Genomic DNA, 22,541 nt, shown 5'->3' on the forward strand with positions numbered 1-22,541 from the left:
TACCAACATGCTTTCCTTTCCCTCCCCTCCTGGATGTCCTCCCAACTCTCTGGCAGTCCTGCCCTAGTGGCCTTGGCCAGCCCATCACTTGGATGCTGCAAATCCCCAGATTTTGTTTCCAGGCCATGTTCCCTTTATAAACCCTTTATTCATCCCGGTGGGCTCATTTCCTCATGAAGTTTCAAGGTTCTCATATGCACCCCCCCAGAAATACCCATTTCCCCTGTTTCAGTCTCTCAGTCCATCTCAGTCTGTATCAGGTGCTGACTTTGATGGAAGAGATTCACTTTCCTAAAAGTCTTGAGTTTGGTTCTCAGCTTGGTCTACCTCTGGCTCCAGGAAATATTTTTTGTTTATTCAAAATTGCCAAGGAAGCCTCTGTCTCTCACAGTTTGCTTTGGGTTAGTAACCAACTGCCCCGAGCCTGTAATTTTCTCTCTTCAGTGCCTCAGATGATGGTCAGTGATGGCTGCCGATACCACCATCTTTTAATTACTGTTTGCTCTGTACATCTCATGTGCCAGACAAGGGTCTCAGTACTTACACTGCTGCATCAGGCCAGGGTTCTTCCATACTCCCACTGCGAGGAGAGGAAGCTGAGGTTAGATGCTTTTGGAGATTTCAGTTCAGTTCAGTCACTCAGTCGTGTCTGACTCTTTGCGACCCCATGAATTGCAGCACGCCAGGCCTCCCTGTCCATCACCAACTCCCGGAGTTCACTCAGACTCACGTCCATCGAGTCAGTGATACCATCCAGCCATCTCATCCTTGGTCGTCCCCTTCTCCTCCTGCCCCCAATCCCTCCCAGCATCAGAGTCTTTTCCAATTAGTCAACTCTTCGCGTGAGGTGGCCAAAGTACTGGAGTTTCAGCTTTAGCATCATTCCTTCCAAAGAAATCCCAGGGTTGATCTGAAGGTCAGAATGGACTGGTTGGATCTCCTTGCAGTCCAAGGGACTCTCAAGAGTCTTCTTCAGCACCACAGTTCAAAAGCATCAATTCTTCAGCGCTCAGCCTTCTTCACAGTCCAACTCTCACATCCATACATGACCACAGGAAAAACCATAGCCTTGACTAGACGGACCTTAGTCGGCAAAGTAATGTCTCTGCTTTTGAATATGCTATCTAGGTTGGTCATAACTTTTCTTCCAAGGAGTAAGCATCTTTTAATTTCATGGCTGCAATCGCCATCTGCAGTGATTTTGGAGCCCTCAAAAAAATAAAGTCTGACACTGTTTCCACTGTTTCCCCATCTATTTCCCATGAAGTGATGGGACTGGATGCCATCATCTTTGTCTTCTGAATGTTGAGCTTTAAGCCAACTTTTTCACTCTCCTCTTTTACTTTCATCAAGAGGCTTTTGAGTTCCTCTTCACTTTCTGCCATAAGGGTGGTGTCATCTGCATATCTGAAGTTATTGATATTTCTCCCGGCAATCTTGATTCCAGCTTGTGTTTCTTCTAGTCCAGCGTTTCTCATGATATATCCTGCATAGAAGTTAAATAAGCAGGGTGACAATATACAGCCTTGATGTACTCCTTTTCCTATTTGGAACCAGTCTGTTGTTCCATGTCCAGTTCTAACTGTTGCTTCCTGACCTGCATACAGATTTCTCAAGAGGCAGGTCAGGTGGTCTGGGATGCCCATCTCTCTCAGAATTTTCCACAGTTTATTGTGATCCATACAGTCAAAGGCTTTGGCATAGTCAATAAAGCAGAAATAGATGTTTTTCTGGAATTCTCTTGCTTTTTCCATGATCCAGCGGATGTTGGCAATTTGATCTCTGGTTCCTCTGCCTTTTCTAAATCCAGCTTGAACATCAGGAAGTTCACGGTTCATGTATTGCTGAAGCCTGGCTTGGAGAATTTTGAGCATTACTTTACTAGCGTGTGAGATGAGTGCAACTCTGCGGTAGTTTGAGCATTCTTTGGCATTGCCTTTCTTTGGGATTGGAATGAAAACTGACCTTTGACCTTCAAAAGTAGCCATGTATACAGGAGAATTTAGAAACACATGTGCATGTACAGCAAAGATACTCAAATAAACTCTGAAACGAGGCATTCACTTAGAGTGTATCCCTAGGCTCAGAGAAAGTCTAGGTAAGTGGTGGGGTGTCCCTAGGGCAGAGCTAATCTGCAAAGGCCAGGAAAGCTGGCTGTTTTCTCATTTTGCAGTCTTCTTTTGGCATATTTGTTTGTTTGTTTTGTATCTGTTTCGGCTCCTGGCATTTCAGGAAATCTTTGCCAAAACACTAATTGAACACAAGCTAAAGAAATAGCTTTAATCACAGTGATTAAGCATGACAGGGCATATAATCTTTGCAAAAATATTTTGGAACAGTCTCAAACAAATGTACTGTTGTAGCCTTCAACAGCATCGAAGAAAGAAAGAGAGGGAGGGGTGAGATAGAAAAGGAAGGAGAATGGACAGAAAAGACTAGCAAACCTTGAGGAAGGGGGGAGAATTAGAATCTGATTTCTAGAGTTACTACGTTATAATAGCCAAATGCACAGTTTCAACAACAACAACACAATTGCAAGGCATAGAAAGAGTCAGGAACAGATGGCCCATTCAGAGGAACAAAATTAATTGACAGAAGCTGTCCCTGAAGAAAGTCAGACATCAAAATCATTAGACAAAGACTTTAAGGCAAATCTCTCAAGTATTTTCAAAGAGCTAGGGAAAACATGGATAAAGAACAAAATGAAATTAGGAAATCAATGTGTGAACAAAATGAGAATATTAACAGAAATTATAAAAAGGAAACAAAAGTTTTGAGCTGAAAAGTACAATAATTTATATAAAAATTCACTAGAGGGGGTTCAGCAACAAATTAGAACAAGAAGAGAAAGAAAATCAGGGAACTTGCAGATAGAAATATTAAAAAAAGTATAGACTCTGAGAAGCAGGGAAAAGGAATGAATAAAAATGAACAGACCACAGGGATTTGTGGAATGCCATTAAGGGGAACAACTTATACCTTATGGGCATTTCAGAAGAAGAGACAGAATGATTATATGGAGAAATGGTGGCTGAAAACTTCCCTAATTTGGAGAAAGACATGATTCAAGAAGCTCCATAAACTCTAAGTAGGATGAACTCAGAGAGATCCATGCTGAGACATATAATCAAACTGTAAACAAAGACAAAGAATCTTAAAAATAGCAAGAGAAACCTTAGCACGTACAAGGGATCCTCAATAGATTATTAGCTGATTTATCATCAGAAGTCATGGAGGCCAGTGGGCAGTGATATAAGTTAAAATGCTGAAAGAAAAACTGTCAACCAAGAATTCTATATCTGGCTAAACTGTGCTTCAGATATGAGGGAGAAAGTAAGACATTCTCTGATAAACAAAAGCTAGAGGAGTTCATTACCATTCGACCTACTCTACCAGAAATTCTAAAGGGAGTCCTTCAAGTTGAAATGAAAGGACCTTCGATAGTAATGTAAAGTGATGTGTGTGTGTGTGCTAACTTCAGTTGTGTCCTTTGTGACCCTATGGATTATAGCCCACCAGGCTTCTCTGTCTGTGGTGATTCTCCAGGCAAGAATACTGGAGTAGGTTGCCATGCCCTCCTCTGGGGAATCTTCCTGACCCAGAGAGAAAACCAGCATCTCTTGTGTCTCCTGCATTGGCAGGTAGGTTCTTTACCACTAGTGCCACCTGGGAAGCCTGCAGAAAAAGGTAAATATATGGGCAAACACAAAGTTCATTATTATTGAAATTTTGGTTTGTAACTCCTTTAAAAATTTTCTACAGTATTTAATGGACAAAAATTATAAATCTGTCACTGGGGACACAACGTGTAATAATAAAATTAACAATCAATTTCACAGCTAATCTGATGTCCACTGAGCCAGGAAAGAAGGCAACAGGAGTCAGGTTACATGGCACCCAGGACTCCTTTATTGTGAGCTGAGTCTGTTACAGAGAAGTATGGGATGTACTCTTCTTTGAGTTCCTAATCCCAGACAAACTTTCCATAGCAGTGGCTGCGGGTCTTACCTGTTAGAAACCATGTACGCTTCTCCCTGACTGGCCATTCAGTCCTGTGTTCATTTGTTTGTTTACTCATTTGTTCCCTCGTTGCTGTCATACATTTAGAATAAAACATGAAGTCCTCATCATGGCTTTCAAGGCTCCTGGCAGCTTCTCCAGCCTCATTTCTTACCACTCCCCACTCAGTCTGATTTCTGTCTAATTGTCACACACATCAAACATCGTTGAGTTTCAGGGTCTTTGCACTTGCTGGGAGGACTTATCTGTTTCACGCATCTCTCATGCTCCAGCAGGCTAACCTGGGCTTGCTTTCATGGTAACCTAGCAAGTTTCTGAGAGAGAAGAGAGAGGACCAAGGCCACCCAGGCCTAGGTTTGGAACTGGCACTTGGTCACAGCTTTCACATCTTACTGGCCAGAGCAGGTCACAGAGAAATGGGGATGGGGAAATGCCAAAGGCTGTATGGGGGAGAGACTTAACAGTGGCTGCTGTAACCCCTGCCTCCTGTTGTCCATGACCTCGTATAATCCCTCCTTGAGGGTGAGCTGGACCTGTGCTTCTATCTGTATGATCGACTATGATAACGGTAAGGGAACATCATCGTTATGATTAGATTACATTACCCAAGACTCTCTTAGCAAACCGGGTACTAGAGACCCTCATTATGAGCTCAATGAAAGATGCAGCCATGTTGGAGAAGCTTGTATGTCAAGGAACTGTGAAAAGACTCCAGGACACTGGGGTGTCCCCAGCCCACAGCCAGAATGGAACTGGGTTTTCAGTATAGCCATCGAAAGTGAACTCTGCAGAGAACCTGAATGAGCCTGGAAACAGATTTTTCCCCAGCTGAGCCTCCGGATGATGATGCAGCCTTGTGAGATCCCAAGCAGAAAACTCAGTCCAGACTCCTGGATATGGAAAGTCTGAGATAATAAATGCAATAAAACAATAATAAATATTGTTTTAAGCCATTAAGTTTGGGGCAATTTGTCATGCAACATAGAAAATGAATGAAGTCTGGGTTCAGCTGATAAACAGTAGCTGAGAAGTGGAGTGTCCTTAAAGGAGTCTAATGGTTCTTTCTGACTTTACCTGGGAACCCAGGAGCCCTTAACAGATGGGTTGTGATGGACCATGTTTGCCTGGTATTGGATTTCTTATGTGAACTGCTGCTGCTACTGCTAAGTCGCTTCAGCTGTGTCTGATTCTGTGTGACCCCATAGATGGCAGCCCACCAGGCTCTGCCATCCCTGGGATTCTGCAGGCAAGAACACTAGAGTGGGTTGCCATTTCTTTCTCCAATGCATGGAAGTGAAAAGTGAAAGTGAAGTCGCTCAGTCGTGTCTGACTCTTCGAGACCCCATGGACTGCAGCCTACCAGGCTCCTCCGTCCATGGGATCTTCCAGGCAAGAGTACTAGAGTGGGTTGCCATTGCCTTCTCCCATGTGAACTGACCTACCTAAAATTCTAGTGTGTGAACACATAGAAAGACAGACTGTATTGATGGGTGGAGCCCAGGATGGCCGTTCCTTGTAGAGTGGGATGTTATGAAAGCCCAGACTGGCCCTCCCTTCCCGTCCACACTCAGACCCAGTTTTTCAGTGGAATCTCTAGGGGTGATGTGACTGGGATATAGTATTAATTCCATTAACTTGGAGATATGAGAGGAAAAGAGACTTGTCTCAAATTAGTGATAAAAGCAAATATTAAAAAAAGATTTAAAAATAAGTTTTGTCTTATTACTGTCAAGCAGTTAAAAGAAGATACAGTGGTTAATGTATTCTTGTTAGATATGCTTTTATGATTAGGGAAGTAAACCTTGTAATTAGCATATTAATTGCTGATATTAAAGTGATAGCTTGAAGCTTTTAGTTTCAAAAAGATGAACATTGTCATAGTCTTCTTTATATTATCAATTCGTGTTTTGAGAGACAGAGATGGTGCAATGGTAAACAGCACTGCTGCCAAGTCACTTCAGTTGTGTCTGACTCTGTGCGACCCCATAGACGGCAGCCCACCAGGCTCCCCCATCCCTGGGATTCTCCAGACAAGAACACTGGAGTGGGTTGCCATTTACTTTTCCAATGCATTAAAATGAAAAGTGAAAATAAAGTCACTGAGTTGTGTCTGACCTTCAGCGACCCCATGGACTGCAGCCTTCCAGGCTCCTCTGTCCATGGGATTTTCCATGCAAGCACAGCCCCTGTTTAAAAGTCACAAACAACAAGTGAGCTGGATGCAGATGATCAAATTTTTACTCTGCTCAAATGACATACCTGAAGCACTCAGGTGACAGAAAAAGGAAAGTCATGATCATGTTTGTCAGCTGAAGCCATGGGAACAGCACTTATCCCACAGCTCCGCTGGGCTGCCTGCCCTGGTGGGATTTAATGTTTTGTCTTCCTCCATTTGCAAAGTCCTCAACAGTCCGCAGTTTACGTAGGATGTGGGATACTGGGGCAGCAAATGGCATTGGTTTATCAAATTTAAAAAAAATCTGATGCAAAACCCACATCAGGAAATTGGCAATTGGAATTACGTGGTTGCATTACTTGACGACAGCATATTATTTGATAAAAAGCAGAGACATCACTTTGCCAACAAAGGTCAAAGCTATGGTTTTTTTTTTTCCAGTAGCCATGTACAGGTGTGAGAGTTGGACCATAACGAAGGCTGAGCACCAAAGAATTGATGCTTTTGAATTGTTGTGCTGGAGAAGACACTTGAGGGTCCCTTGGACAGCAAAGGAGATCAAACCAGTCAATCCTAAAGGAAATCAACCTTGAATGTTCATTGGAAGGACTGATGCTGATGCTCCAGTATTTTGGTCACTTAATGTGAAGAGCTGACTCACTGGAAAAGACCCTGATGCTGAGAAAGATTGAAAGCAAAAGGAAAAGGGGCCAGCAGAGGATGAGATGGTTAGATAGCATCAGTGACTCAATGGACATGAATTTGAGTAATTCTGGGATACAGTGAAGGACAGAGGAGCCTGGTGTGCTATATAGTCCATGAGGCTGTAAAGAGTTAGACATGACTTGGTGACTGAACAACAACAACAACAACATTACCTGGTGAAGACAGACAAGCATGTGGATTCTGGATTCTGGGCCTGGGTTTCCTCTCCCTTCTTCCACTGTCACTCCAGAAACTGCAGGGCTGATGGAGAGCACCCCAGAAGGCTGCTGCAAAGGAGGGAGCAATGCCTTTCCCTCCAAAATCCAAGGCAGTACTTTCCCCTGGTGGAGGGTCCAGGCCTCAACTCCAGCCCAGGGGCCTGATGTGAAGGAGCAAAACCTTAGATTTCGTAAAACTTGCCCCAGGACTACCTTTCCTTCCAGGAAACTACTTCAGAGGTCACGGCGCTGAACTCCTGGTGAAATGCTTAGGTCTGCCCTGAGAAGAGAGGGAAGGGAGGCTGGAGAGGGTGTCAGTCCAACATAGATGCCCCTGGGAGGCTGACAGGCTGCTCGGCACAAACCTGCCTCTCTTGCAGAAATCTCCCTTGCGTCGCTGCGGCCCCCAGGCTTCTCTGTCATCAAGGTCCCACAGCCAGGGCAGAATTAAGCACCGCTCAGGGCTGGGTTCCAGTCCATAAGTCAGCTCTGGCATCCTGGACCTGCTGTGCCCACCTTGCTATGTGACCCTCAGTCAGGTGTCTGAGCAGCTCTAGGCTTCAGGCGTCTCTCCCGCCTGTAGAACACGTCCTGTTCTTGTGTGGCCCTGTGTGTGGCATCACAGCAGAATTTCATAACCAAGAAGAAGTCTAATTTTTCTGTGTCTGACATGAAGGAGGATTTATTTGGCTGCATGTGAAAGACTCCAGATAACAGTAACTTGAACACGGCCAAAGTTTCTTTCCTTTTGATGGCAAAGCCTGAAGGAAGGCCCTTGAGGGCAGTGTGAGGGCCCCAGGCCACCTGCTCAGCTGTCCAGAGGGTGTGGTTTTGAGCCTCAAGGTCCAAGGTGAGCTTCTGCTGTCTTGTCCACGCCCGCAGGGCAGGATGGAGGAAGAGGGGTGGGGGAGCAGTGGGGGATGGGGGAAGGAGAGACATGACCGCCCCCACCCCCCGCCACCCTTACGGGATCTTGTCCGAGAAACCACACATATCCATTGCTCACTCTCCACTGGCCAGCAGTCACCTGGCTACAGGAAGGCGGAGAAATGTGGCCTCAAACCCAGGTAAATATCAGCAGATCTATGGTTGTGAAAGGAGTGGATGATTATTAAAGGGATGGCAATGAGCCTTTGACATTTGTTTTTATTAACCTTTTCTATATTGATTTTTAAATTTGAAAATACTTGCTTACAACATATCAAGCAGTAGAAAGATACATATATATGTATACACACACACATATACTTATGAGAGTGTGTATATATTCTGCCCACCACCCTCCCCACCACCCTATAAGCTCTAGTAAACTCTAGGACTTCTTGGTGGCTCAGGTGGTAAAGAATCTGCCTGCAATGTGGGAGACCCTAGTTCAGTCTCTGGGTTGGGAAGATCCACTGGAGAAGCGAATGGCAACACACTCCAGTATCCTTGCCTGGATAGTCCCATGGACAGAGGAGCCTGGTGGGCTACAGTTCATGCTCTGGTGGGCAGAGTCAGACAGACTGAGCAACACATAAACTCCAGGCCCCCGAGGGAATTAATATCAGTTGGATATATATTCTTTCATGTTTCTTGATTGACATGTAAAATGCACAAACCTGTCCGTCTCCCCACATTTATTATTATTTTTTTAATGAGAACTGCATTTTAGAGATAAAATATATTTTCCCAAATATGTAGTTTGCTTGTTTCTAATACATATCAAATGATTTAATTGGAAATTATATGTGGCTCTAACCCGTTCTTTATAATAACTGCATAATCGCTCATAGTATGGATTTCATAGTTGAATGCACTGTAATTTCTTCTGCCATTTCCCAATAGAATATATAGATTATTTCCTTTTATTGTCACTGTAAATAATGTTGCAAGAAACAGCCTTGTACACTATCCTCAGGTTTGTCTTTCTGTGAGATGTTTGATCAAAGGGCCTGCAGTGAGTTCCACTTGGTCACTTCCTGAAGACTCCTAATTTGCAGGTGGCTGCGGGGCAAGGAGGGGCTGGTCTCAGCCTTCAGCCCCTTTTCACAGACTGGGGACTGAACTACATAACTCTAGCTAGTGAGTGACAGAGTGGAGTCTTGAGCTCAGAAGTGACTCCCTCTCTACCCCCTCAATACAAACCCTTGCTTCCCCTTCACTGCCAGGGGGCTCCTGCTTCTCTAAGGAGGGGGAGAGACACTGGGACAGCCAGCTAATTCTTTAGCCACCTCAGCACTTTGTGGAGCATCCTGTTTTTGTGTTGGGGTGTGTTGGGGAGGATGGGTGACCTAACTTCAGGTCAGCTAGGCAGCCACACCCCTTCAAAGTCACTTCCTCGATTCCTGGAATCCCCACTGCCGAGATTTCTAGCTCCTGGAAGGATGCAGTGCACCCCTCTCCAACCTAAGGATACACCCAGTGTGCCCTTGACCCATGACATACACTGCCCACAGCGGCCATCCAGAGAGTGACCGCTTCCCTTCCCCACCTGGCTGGAGGGAAGAGGGCAGTTTGTTCCATCTCTAGCGACCCTGTGCATCTTGTGTCTTCAGCCAAGTCATTGCCATCACTGTCCATGGACAAATCAAAGTCGTCAGCTCTGAAAAACCCCAGTTCAAGAAACTTCCTCACTCCACTCAGGCCTGTCAGCTCTACCTGATCACATGAAGATTCTCAGCTCTTCTCAGCCTGGGCTTAGCAGTCAGCCCAGCCCAGAAGCAGGACAGGAGCCAGCCCCATACTGTTGATGCTGTTTAGTCCCTAAGTCATGTCTGACTCTTTTGTAACTCCATGGACTGTAGTCCACCAGGGTCCTTTGTCCATGGACTTCCCTGGCAAGAATACTGGAGTGGGTTGCCATTTCCTCCTTCAGTGGATCTTCCCAACCCAGGGGTCGAACCTGTGTCTCCGGCATTGGCAGGCAGATTCTTTACCTCTGAGCCACCAAGGACACCCAGCCCCACACTGCTCACCTTTTATCTGCAAGTGGCTTTCACAGTATAGGACATTTTGTTTTCATCAACCTACCCTCTGTTACTCAGGGGCGTATATTTAGCTGTTGCTTTTCTCACGTTTTGGGAAGTGCTGATTTTGTGCTTTTCAGAGTGAAGACAGAGGCCAGAAGCATCTTGATTTTGTTTTTGCATCTTGTATGTTGATTCAGCAGTTGGAAAGCTGTTACATGTAAGGATGTTTCTGAGTTTGGAAAAGGCTGGGAACAAGGCTCTGGCAGAGGCCCGGATAGTGGGGGCAGGGTAAGAGTAGAGTCTGTGTTGTCCTTTTAAGTCATGGGATCGAAAGCTCCCTGAAGGGCAGTGACTATGTCCTCTTGCTTCTGAGTCCCCAGCACCTGTGTGAGGTCTGCTCTGGAAGGTGCTTGATAAATAGAACTGGGCAAATGCAGGCAGAAGCTGAGCTCAAAGGCGGGCCCCAGGCCAGGAATGACACTGCCAGTCTTGGGGGAAGCCAGTGTCTTGGGGGTGGGGGATCCAAGGGTGGCTAGAGCCCAGGCAGGAGGGGACCCCCCACAGCTCTGCTGTGGCCCCTGGAGCAGACTTTTGGGGGACTCGCACATTGGTACCACGGCTTTCCAGGCTGGGCCTCACTGGGTGGGGAGGCTGCAGGATGCACCAGGTGAGTAGCTGTGCCCAGTGGCAGCCCTGTGTGCTCCAGAGCTGTGGGCGGGGGGCCCTCCTCCTGTGAAGCTCTCTGGGCGGTTTATTTCTGCAGCATCAGTTCTGCTCTGAGGGCTGAAATTCACTGGCCAGGCCTAGCAACAGTCACCAAGAGAAACAAACAGCAGAGGAAGCCTGGGTCATAGCTGACTCCCTTTCGGAGGGATGGCTCTGAGGGAGGCGTGTCATCCCCCGCAAGGTGGTCTCCTGGGGGTGGGTGGAGGCAGGGAGCTGACCATGGGCCCTTGGGAGGGCCGTGCACAGGGAGAGAACACAGCTGTTTGTTCTGTGTAATGAGATTGAGCTTATTTCCTTCTGTGGCACAGAGCTGGAGAGCCAGGGTTCTCAAAAAATGTTATCTTATCTCATTTTGTGTAATGTCATCATGGCACAGCTGGAATGGGAAGAAAGAACATTTCTGAGACATTCCTGGTCCTCTTCAGGGATTGCGTTCTGTTCATTCGGCGTTGAAGTCAGTCTGACGCTGAGGTCTCCAGGAGCCCAGGGCAGACGATGCAACACTGTATTTATGTAATCAGCCCACAGACATACAGGAAGGCGCTCTTTCTGGATAAATCTAAGGCCTGAGGGAGAGAGGCTGAGAGATCAGACAAGGCAGTCCCCTGGGCCCCAGCATCTCTGCTCAAGGACCTGCCGCAGCTGCTGACCTAGGTTTGTCCTGGAGGGGAAATGAGAGAAACAGAGAAATAACCCTGGGGCAGCTGAGTTCCCCTTTGAGTCACTGTCCTGGAGTGACTCTCTGAAAGGGGGCAGCCCTCCGAGGTGGCGCTGAAAACGTCAGGGAAAAAAAGAGGATGACCGTGCAGTTCTTTTCAAGATGAGAAGACGAGACACAGGAGGTGGGCTGGGATCCTGGGCAGGCCCTGGCGGCCCTGCCTTCGCCCACGCAGTCTCTCTCTCCCCCCCCAGCTTTCTGGCTGCTGTCTTCATGGGGCACCAGCCATCACTGGACGCGGATGCGTCCTCCAGGGCACTTTGCCTGGGGCGGGCTCCCTAGAAGGACAGCCTGGCTGGAGGGACCAGTGGCTTCCCGACGGCCGGATGCTGTGATGGCCCCTCAGGGTCTCTGTTCTTGCCCACCTGCCCTCTGGCTCTTGCAGTGATATGGGACCCTGGCAGGCTGGGCTCCGAGCACAATGGCCCCCTGCAGCTCTCCCCCCAGGTGTAGGTCTCTGGGGGTGCTGCAGTTTGCTGTGCTAGAAAGATCAATGATGGATCCAGATCTTAGGAGTGGACAAGCCACCAGGAAATACCTCCAGCTTCCTGAAGAGGGGGTCTCCATGTCTCGGATGTTGAGGACGACACATGGCATTTTGTGATGTGCTGGCATTTCTCCTCACGACCACACCGGCCCCTGTGGTCACCACATGCTTGTGTCACCAGGAAGACTGCCAGTCCAGCTCCTTCCTCTCCCTCTGCTCCCCATGTCCCTCTGCCAGATCATCAAGCCACTGGCCCCTCGGAGTCTGGATTTCACAGAAATGTACGTGCATACGGCTCAGGACTGGAAGGGACCTCTGGAAGTAGTTGGTACATCTGTTGTGCTACTAGTTTCCCATCACTTTCAAGTACATTTCCTCATTTCTTTATAAGGACTGCTATCCATCCGGTGGACAGCATGGACATGGACACCAAGGTCTGGGGAGTATCATGACTTACTGAAGGTCATGCCGACTCTGATCCATGCCCTTCCTGGAGCTGCAAACCCCCGGGCCTCCTCATCCTTTCCCTCCTCCTTGGACCAGCTCCAGCTCTGGTGCTAAATGGCCCCATCATAGCTCAGTCCAGCCTTGGCCACCCCTGGACAGGGCTGTGGGGGCAGCAGTCGTGCTGGGAGCCTCCTGACTTGAGCAGGAGTTTGAGTGGCAGCAGCTGGTTCTCTTGAGCCCTGTCCCAGCTGGTAAGTCTGGAGGCCTTTGTATAAATGCCCCACCATGGGGTCCAGTACAGGAGCAGCTCAAACACAACCTGGAATCATCCTTGGTCATGGCCCATCCATGGCAAGCCTGAAATGGCCGAGCACACGTGAAGCCCCAGTTGTGGCCCTAAGGGTGGCTAATGACTCACGGGGTGATTTCATCTCAGAATCTGCACTCTTTGGTCCATGTGTCTGGTGGCCCAGATGCCCGAGACTCTGCTCAGCCTTCACACAGAGACTCTCCCACAGGCCTCAATTCAGTGAGGTCTGTGTGCTCTGGACCCCTCCTAGAAAAGTTTTCAATGAGCAGATAAAATACCCCAGACCCTACAAGGGAAAAGACCATGTCTTGGGACTCCACACCATGGGTGTTCACAAATCCCAGAGGTAAGGAAGATCCCTCGTCCCTCCAGGCCAGGTCACAGCTGACCATCTGCTCCTTGTGGTCTGATAGGTATTTAGTTCAGCCTCAGCAAGTCTTCTCTGCTGCCCCCTGACCTCTGGGAAGCCAGATAAATGGTGACAGGAAGGTGAGAGTCTGATGTGTTTTTGAAGACCTGTTCTGGGCAGGAGCACACATATGAAGGACACTGGTTTGTGGTGATGCTTCCTGATGCCTCTGGGAGTGAGCCATCCAGCTGAGGGACAGTGATCAGGGCCAGGTCCTGGGGGGAGCACAGAAGAGGCAGCCAAGTGAGCTGGGGAGAGAAGCAGTTGAGGAGTGAGGAGCTTCTGCCGGGCTGGGAAGGGAGTGGGGTGAGAGGTGGGGGTTGCTGTGCTGTCTGGGGCTGCAGATGGATGTAGGGGCTGGCAGGGCTGCCAACAAGAGCCTCAGATGTGGTTTGCAGGGAGTCCGTGAGCACTTTAAGTCAAGCGGTGACATCCACTCACTTTGTGAGGCTGCCGATGGGCAGGATTGTAAGGAGGGTCAGGCTGCAGATCTCTGGCAGAGCGTGGAAGCCCAACACTCAACTCTAGATCTCACACAAACAAGAGGAGACTTCCTTGCTCCTCCAGGGAAAGACATCTTTGCTCAGAGCCAAGAGGCTCAAGCTGGCCTTCTCCCCACACAGGAGAGATTGGTGTTATGGAGCCAGTTGCTCTGGTCTGCAAAACTTAGCAACATCGTAGGAGGCTGAGCTGCCCCTAGGGGTTATTGAGACAGAAGACCCTTTCTAATCTGTGCCGATAAAAAGAATCAGCTCATGTTAATAGGTGGCAACAGCAGGCTTGGGACTCTGGCCGTCACCAGTGGCCCCTCTGCAGTCTTAAGTATGGTCTTTGGTACCAGAAGGATGCTGAGGTTGAGGCTGGGGTTAGTGGGAGGGTCAAGGGTTGCCAGGGTTAAGGGTGTGGCGGAGACTCCTTTAAGCTCAGTGCACTGGGCCCGCCACCAGATACCTATCTAAAGACGTACAAGAACCACCCCCTACCCTGGCTGCCCACTCCCGCCCCAAACACACCTGAGAGGTTCTTAGTTTAAGGCTTTCTCCCTGATAGAGAGTAGGTCCCATTGAGGCCATGGGTTAAACCCATTTCACCTGCCTTCACTAAGCATGGTCATTTTAAGAACCTGAGGCTGCTAACATGTTTGCCTGAGTTCTTTTCTAGAAACTTGGACTCAGCTGTGTCTAGGAGCTGAGTTGGTTAAGACTGGATGGAACCGCCCATCCTTTATCTGAGCGAGCGGGAGCACGTGGTCTGTTACTACTTCCGGCCCATAGTGGAGTCACGCATGCGCAGAACAGCCATCTTCACCGCTTTTCCTCGTCACCTTTCCCCATGCTCCCGGAGCAAACACTCTTTGCTGCAAATTTCAGCATCTCAGCGTTCAGGAAACAAACCTGGTTGGTGACACTGGAAGTTCTTTCTTCCCTCTCGTGCCTGGGACTTTGCATCTTGGAAGAGTTGGTGGGAGACTTTCCAAGTGAGGTTCGTATGGTGAAGGAACCAGGGGGCTGGACACCCGAGGGAAGAGGTAGGGGGTTTCCCAGGAGGTGGGGGAGCAGAGAGCACAGGCCACAGTCTCCATCTTCTCTCCACTGGCTTCACCGTCCGTCTGAGCTGACCTAGGCCTCGCCGTGTTTCTCCTTAGGCCCAGCCGAGGTGGGACGGCATGACCCCAGGGCTTCTGCTAGACCTCCCTACACCCTGGTTCAGCCTGAAACCCAGAAGGGTAAGTTGTTCCAAGGAGACCAAAGTGCGGGCTGCCCTCAGCTTGGGCCAGGGTGTGCTCTGAACGCTCTTTGTTCCTGTGGTTACTGCGCTGTAGAAGCAGTGCTGTCCTTGAGGATGATCTGGGGACGTGGATCAGCCCGCAAAGGCTTGACTGGCCCATGAGGTGTCCTGCGTGGTTTTGACAGTGGCCTTGGGTCCCCAGCTTTCCTCTGAAGCTCGGCTCTGAGCAGGTGGTTGGTGGGGCCTCTCCTGGGGAGAACGGGGGCAACAGGAAGGGAGGGAAAAGGAGAAGGAAAGGGCGGGGGTGTGTGTGTGTTGAGGGCTTTACGGGGGTGAGGGAAGCCAGGCTCACACAGTTTTTCGGCTGCTCTAGGAGCAGAATTCGACAGAGCCAGAGTGGGACACTTAGCAGAAGGCCCAGGGTGGCTCTCAGGTCTGTTGGGGGCACATGTGTGCCCTTCAGAGCTTCGGGATTTGGTGTACTTTTGAGTCTGGTGATTTTTTTTTTTTTAAATTTTGTCTGCTTAAAAAAAAAAGTATAATTCACATATAGTGAAATGGACCCTTTTAGAAAAAATTAAACTATAGTTGATTTACAATGCTGTGTTAATGATTGGTGTACAGCAAGATGATTCGGTTTTACATAGTAGGAACGTAGTAGGAACTTGCTTATCCGTTCTGTATGTAAAAGCTCACACCTGCTAACCCCAGTGTCCTGCTCCATCCTTTCTCCGCCCCCAACCCCCTTGGCAGCCACAAGTCTGTTTTGTCTGTCCATAGTTCTGTTTTGCAGACAGGTCATTTGTGTTGTGTTTTAGATTCCACATATCAGTGGTATCACATGGTCTTTGCCTTTCTGACTTCATTTTGTACGATAATCTCTAGGTCCATCCATGTTGATGCAGATGCCATTATTTTGTTCTTTTACGGCTGAGTAATATTCTATTGTATGTGTGTAACTGCCTCTTTGTTGATTCATCTGTCAGTGGACAGTTAGGTTGCTTCCATGTCTTGGCTATTGTGAATAGCGCTGCCACAAACATAGGGGTACATCTTTTTGAATTACAGTTTTCTCCAGGTAATATGCCCAGGAGTGGGTTTGCTGGATGACATGGTAACTCTGTTTTTAGTTTTCCAAGCAACCTCCATGCTGTTATCCACAGTGGTTGCACAAGTTTACATTCCCACCGATAGTTTAGGGGATTTTCCTTTTCTCCACACCCTCTTCAGCATGAAATGAACCCATTTAGTGGACAGTTCTTGAATTTTGACATAATGTATACAGTTGTGTAACTACCATTGCAGTTAAGAACATTTCCTTGTACCCTCCCTCCAGGTAAGTGATGGTTTTTTTAACTGTTATGAATGATTTTCTATTTTATTTCTCCATTGGCTATCATTGGTAAAGAACATTACATTAAATTTTATGAGTTAATATTTTATCTTGCAATATTGATGAACTCTCACTAGTTATAATGACTCATCTAATGGTCCTGTTGAATTTTCCATGCAGATGATCCAGTGTGCAAATAAAGACAGCTTTATCATCTCTTCAAATTCTTTTAGCTCTTATTTTGTTTTCTTGTCTCAGTGATTGCCAGGATCTCCAGATTTATAATTCATCATGATGATGGTAGACATATTTAGGTTTTTCTATTAAGTGTAATGTTTTGTTGACTAAGTATGATTTTTTTGTTATTGAGATATTGTCAAAATAAGAAAATACTTTTATATTCCCAGCTGAGATTAAAAAAAATAAAAATCATAATAGGTATTGAATATTACCTAGTACTTTTCTGCATTTATTTTCATAGTAACATGATTTTTTCCCCCTTTAGTTCTTAGTACCTTAGGTCTTAATGTTACTGATGTTCTGATCCTATGCTATGCTATGCTATGCTATGCTATGCTAAGTTGCTTCAGTCGTGTCCAAGTCTGTGCGACCCCAGAGACGGCAGCCCACTAGGTTCCTCTGTCCCTGGGATTCTCCAGGCAAGAATTCTGGAGTGGGTTGCCACTTCCTTCTCCAGTGCATGAAAGTGAAAAGTGAAAGTGAAGTTGCTCAGTTGTGCCTGACTCTTCGCGACCCCATGGACTGCAGCCTACCAGGCTCCTCTGTCCATGGGGTTTTCCAGGCAAGAGTACTGGAGTGGCGTGCCATTGCCTTCTTCATAACATATGCTTAATTTAAATTTCTAGCATAAACTTCTTGATGCTGTTGCATCGGAAGTACCTGTTAGACTTGGTTGTCTAATATTTTGTTAGGATTCACAAGTATAAAGAACTTATTATTATTATTTTTTTAATTCTTACTAGTTTCAGAATCAGGCATATGATGCTGATTATCTATTCCTTGGAAGTGTGGTAGATTACATCCACGATATCTGTCTTAATTTGGGCTGCTGTAACAAAAATACCATAGACTTGGTGGCTTAAACAACATTTATTTCTTATAGTTCTGGAGGGTGGCAAGTCCAAGGTGCCAGGAGGTTCAGGGTCTGGTCAGGAGCTGGTTCATAGACCATTGTCTTGTTGCTTTACCCTCACATGGCTGGAAGTGAATAAGGGAGCTCTCTGAGGTCTATTTTGTAAAGGCACTAATCCCATGACTTGATCACCTCCCAAAGCCCCACCTGCTGATGCCTTCACATTGGGAATGAGGCTTCAACATATGAATTCCAGGAAGACACAAATATTTAATACCTTGAGAATACCCTTTGGGTCTGGGTACTTTTGCGAATGCTCAATTTCCCTGATACTTATTGGTCTGTTCAGTATTTCTTCCTGTGCCATTTCAAAAAATTTTCATTGAGTTAAAATGAACATACAGCATTATATTCATTTGTGGTATACAACATTATGATCTGATATTTGCATATATTGCGAAATGATCACCATGATAAGTCTAGTTATTATCTGTCGCCACACATAGTTGCAATCACACATAGTTGCAGTGTGTTTTTTGTGATGAAGACTTCTAAGACACTCTCTCAACAAGTTTCAAATGTGCAACTCAGGATTATTAACTGTAGTCACTGCTGTATATTGTTATATCATCAGTGACATTTATAATGGGAAGTCTGTGCCTTTGATCCCCTTCACCTATCTTTCCCATCCCCATTTTTAAAATTTTACATATATCCAGAACTATATTTTGGCTAGACTTCCTATGTGTATTAAAGCTGAGTAGTTAATATTTTTATTATTGTTGTATCACTGTGTCATAGTTGATTATATTTTTCCTTTTTAAACTTTTTATTTTTCATTGTAGTATAGCTGATTAATAGTGTTGTGATAGTTTCAGGTGGACAGCAAATGGACTCAGCGATACATATGCATGTATCCATTCTCCCCCAAACTCCCCTCCAATCTAGGCTGCCACATAACATTGAGCAGAGTTCCCTGTGCTGTATAGTAGGTCCTTGTTGGCTATCCATTTTAAATATAGCAGTGCATATGTGTCCATCACAAACTCCCTAGTTAATCCCTTCATCTCTAGTTCATATTATCTCTGTTTTTCTTGACTAGTTATGCCAGAGGTATGCCTACCTGATTAGACAGATTTATCTTCTGATTTGTTTCTACTGGCCAAAGCAGATCCAATGTTCTTTAAAAATTAGCCAAACCTTTCTCACCTTCTGGTAGTTCTTGTCCTCTTTTCAGGTTTGGGGAATTTTCCAAAAAAAACTTTAAAAGTTTTGGGCAACTTTCCAAACCAGATAATTTCTTGGACATCACATTGCAGAGTTTGAAATATATAAATTAAATGTGATTTAATTTATTATTTGATAGAAAAGATCTACTAGATTCCCTATCTCACCATCCATCCCCATAATTCAGGGAAATTAGGGTCCAAGGGGCAATCAGGCTACTATTAAATAATAGCACAAATATGAAAATTACAACAGTGGTAAGATTAAGGAGCGGGGAAAGGCTATGAGAAGTGATGCAAGAAGCACTGACTCGACTATGACCATCAAGGAAAGTGTCTCGGGTTAAGTGATAGGAGTTATCTTGGTGAGGAAGAGAAGGAACAGCATGAGTAAAAGTCCTAAGGCAGGGAGCCAATGAGATGGGATGAGAGGATTAAATGAATACATTCAGGGATTTCTGCAGTCAAGTCTGAACCAGTCGTGTTGATGGTATTACGTTGGCCAAAACGTTCATTTGAATTATGCTGTCAAATGTTACGGAAAAATCTGGATGAACTTTCTTCAGACAGAGAAGAATTGAGAAAGAGTCCTAGGTTGTAAACTGAAAGGTATATGCATTAAAGTTGGGAAAACCCCAGAAGATAAAAATCCTATTTGTATCCTGAGAAAAATAACTGCAAAGACATATTTCAATAACTGAACATACCCTCAGAAAACACAAAAATGTCTCTGGAAGGGTTTTAAATTGTTCCTGCATTGATTTGAAATGATCAGAACTCAAAATGTTGCAGGTTAAAATGGAAAATAATTAAAAATGATTCTTTGGGATAATATAAACCAAAGCAATATGTTAGATCTGGAATATATTCAACTTTCCCATCATTGCATATTGAAGACAAATATATTTTCAACTTATAAAGTAGTATTTGCTTTTAATTTAATTGCGAGAAGAAGAGCTGATTAGTTAAATTTCAACTCTGCAACAACCAGCCTTTCCTAGGAGCACAGACTCAGATGTGCATGCCCCGGCACCTCTTTCTGCATCGTGCCGTATACCAGCTTTTTGGTTGAATGATGATGTCTGCAAGTACCATATATCTCTTGGTGAGAATAAGCTATAGGTTTGCTTAAAGGTTACTAACTTCAGTTGCCCGAAATATGTGACTGTAAGTGACAAATCTGGGCCCAAAAAAGAGGCAAGAAATTGAGATGATGTAATTTATAGCTTCTTTCCCAAAGAAATTGATGCAAGATGATTTGTTCATCTTAATAACATTTTAGTAGATTCTTTCCCATAACACGTATTGCAAACCAGAACATTAAGCACTGCAGAAGCCTTATTATGGCTATGGATTTAGTAATGTGACAAACAGATTGCCTTGGTTATAAAACCTGAGATTGCTTTCTTTGGTTTTGCAGCATATGGAATTCTTCTTGGTGAACCATTAAACATGCACCATGCTTTTCTAATTAAAACTAACGATTCCCTTTGTCACCATTTATCCCATCATTTCCTGGTGCAGAAACTTTCATAGCATCATAGGATAAAGGCCAAATGTCATAGTCTAAAATGCAGTTCCTCCATGACCTTCCTTTCTGCTCTTGCTACCCTTTAGGCTCTTGTGAAAGTGAAAGTCACTCAGTCGTGTCCTACTCTTTGCGACCCTGTGGACTGTAGCCTGCCCGGCTCCTCTGTTAATGGAATTCTCCAGGCCAGAATACTGAAGTGGGTCGCTGTTCCCTTCTCCAGGCAATCTTCCCAACCCAGGGATTGAACCCATGTCTCCCACATTGCGGGTGGATTCTTTACCGTCTGAGCCACCAGGGGAACCTAGTAAACAGTCTGTATGATTTCTCCAAATGTGACTGGTCCCTTCCTGCCTCTGTAGCTTACTCAGTGCTCCTTGTAAAGTTCACTTTCTCTCTTTCATCTTAGCCTGCTGAAGCCCTTGCAGTTCTTTCAGAATCATCTCAGATGCACCACGCATCCTGGAAGCTTTCCTTGGTCTTTCTAATTACGCTTCCCAAACTGGGTTCCTCAGAACACCAATTCTATGGACCATAGAAGGACACTGCTTTCTGGAGAGTCACAAAACGAAAGGAGCATCTTAAATGCTTAGAGAAGTTGTACAGTAAAGACATCTGTTAATTTTTGTTCAGCTCAGCACTTCCTAAACTTGGTGTGACCATGAATTTTCCTTCCAAATGGTACTTGTTAACATCACAGAGAGCAGACTTTGAGAAATATTCCCCTGCTAGTCTGTGTTCCCTGTTTGCAGGTCCTTATTTACCCATTCACTTCACTTCAGTTCGGTTCAGTCGCTCAGTCGTGTCCGACTCTTTGTGAATGAATCGCAGCACGCCAGGCCTCCCTGTCCAACACCATTTCCCAGAGTTCACTCAAACTCACGTCCATTGAGTCTGTGATGCCATCCAGCCATCTCATCCTCTGTCGTCCCCTTCTCCTCCTGCCCCCAATCCCTCCCAGCATTAGAGTCTTTTCCAGTGAGTCAGCTCTTCACATGAGGTGGCCAAAGTACTGGAGCTTCAGCTTTAGCATCATTCCTTCCAAAGAAATCCCAGGGCTGATCTCCTTCAGAATGGACTGGTTGTATCTCCTTGCAGTCCAAGGGACTCTCAAGAGTCTTCTCCAACACCACAGTTCAAAAGCATCAATTCTTTGGTGCTCAGCTTTCTTCACAGTCCAACTCTCACATCCATACATGACCACAGGAAAAACCATAGCCTTGACTAGACGGACCTTTGTTGGAAAAGTAATGTCTCTGCTTTTCAATATACTGTCTAGGTTGGTCATAACCCTCCTTCCAAGGAGTGAGCGTCTTTTAATTTCATGGCTTCAGTCACCATCTGCAGTGATTTTGGAGCCCAAAACCATAAAGTCTGACACTCTTTCCCCATCTAATTCCCATGAAGCGATGGGACCAGATGCCATGATCTTCGTTTTCTGAATGTTGAGGTTTAAGCCAGCTTTTTCACTCTCCTCTTTCACTTTCATCAAGAGGCATTTTAGTTCCTCTTCACTTTCTGCCATAAGGGTGGTGTCATCTGCATATCTGAGGTTATTGATATTTCTCCCGGCAGTCTTGATTCCAGCTTGTGCTTCTTCCAGCCCAGCGTTTCTCATGATGTACTCTGCATAGAAGTTAAATAAGCAAGGTGACAATAGACAGCCTTGACGTACTCCTTTTCCTATTTGGAACCAGTCTGTTCATGTCCAGTTCTAACTGTTGCTTCCTGACCTGCATACAGATTTCTCCAGAGGCAGGTCAGGTGGTCTGGTATTCCCATCTCTTTCAGAATTTTCCAGTTCATTGTGATCCACACAGAACAGAAAAGGTATTTATAGGCTGTATGCTAAGTATAAAGAAGGATTTAAAAAATTACTCAGGCTTAGAGTCTCGCGAGAAGCTTAAAGTCCAGTAGGGGAAATAAGACGGTAATGGCTGTCCAAGGTTGGCTGTGTCACGTGTCCTGATGCAGGCACCAGTGAGATGCTGTGGAGGCTCAGGGTGGAAGACAGCCTTTCAACCCAGGGAATATCTGTCTGGGTCCTTCAAGAAACAGATTCCCAATGTGTGCTTTGTAGCCAACTAGGAGTTCCTGGGTGATTTCAGATGGTATATTAATGAACATTAACAATGTTTATTTAGGTATTAAATATGAATTTGAAAATGCCACTAGTTGCCCAGAGTTTTTGGTGGTGCTGTTGGTGCCCATAAATTACATAAGTTAAAAGCTTGAGAGAGACTTTTAAATGAAAAAGTAAATAGATAATAAAATGGGAAATAGAGAAAAATGTAGATTCCAAGACAGGATTAACCGTGCAAGGATTGATTAGGGGGTATGAGCTCTGAGAAAACAGGGAGGGAGCTGAGAAAACCTGGGAGAGCCATCCAGCCACCGTGCAGCCTGACCCCTGAGTGAAAGAGAAATTGAGGGTTAAGAGAAAGAGAGGGCTGCCCAGGGAAGATG

General features: G+C 45.8%; 1 long non-coding RNA gene across 3 annotated transcripts in view; it reads left to right on the plus strand.

The window, feature by feature from the left end:
• The window catches only part of LOC121816315 (uncharacterized), a 78,169-nt gene that overhangs the window by 5,475 nt on the left and 50,153 nt on the right, over positions 1-22,541 (plus strand). For 2 of the 3 annotated variants that reach the window (XR_006055849.2, XR_009596048.1), the window contains exons 3-4: positions 6,638-14,649; positions 14,813-14,893. This is a non-coding gene — a long non-coding RNA (uncharacterized LOC121816315). The remainder of the gene's footprint in view (positions 1-6,637; positions 14,650-14,812; positions 14,894-22,541) is intronic. The other variant, XR_009596047.1, reaches the window with a different exon arrangement.

The sequence above is a fragment of the Ovis aries genome, chromosome 13 (assembly GCF_016772045.2).
Source record: "Ovis aries strain OAR_USU_Benz2616 breed Rambouillet chromosome 13, ARS-UI_Ramb_v3.0, whole genome shotgun sequence".
NCBI lineage: Eukaryota > Metazoa > Chordata > Mammalia > Artiodactyla > Bovidae > Ovis > Ovis aries.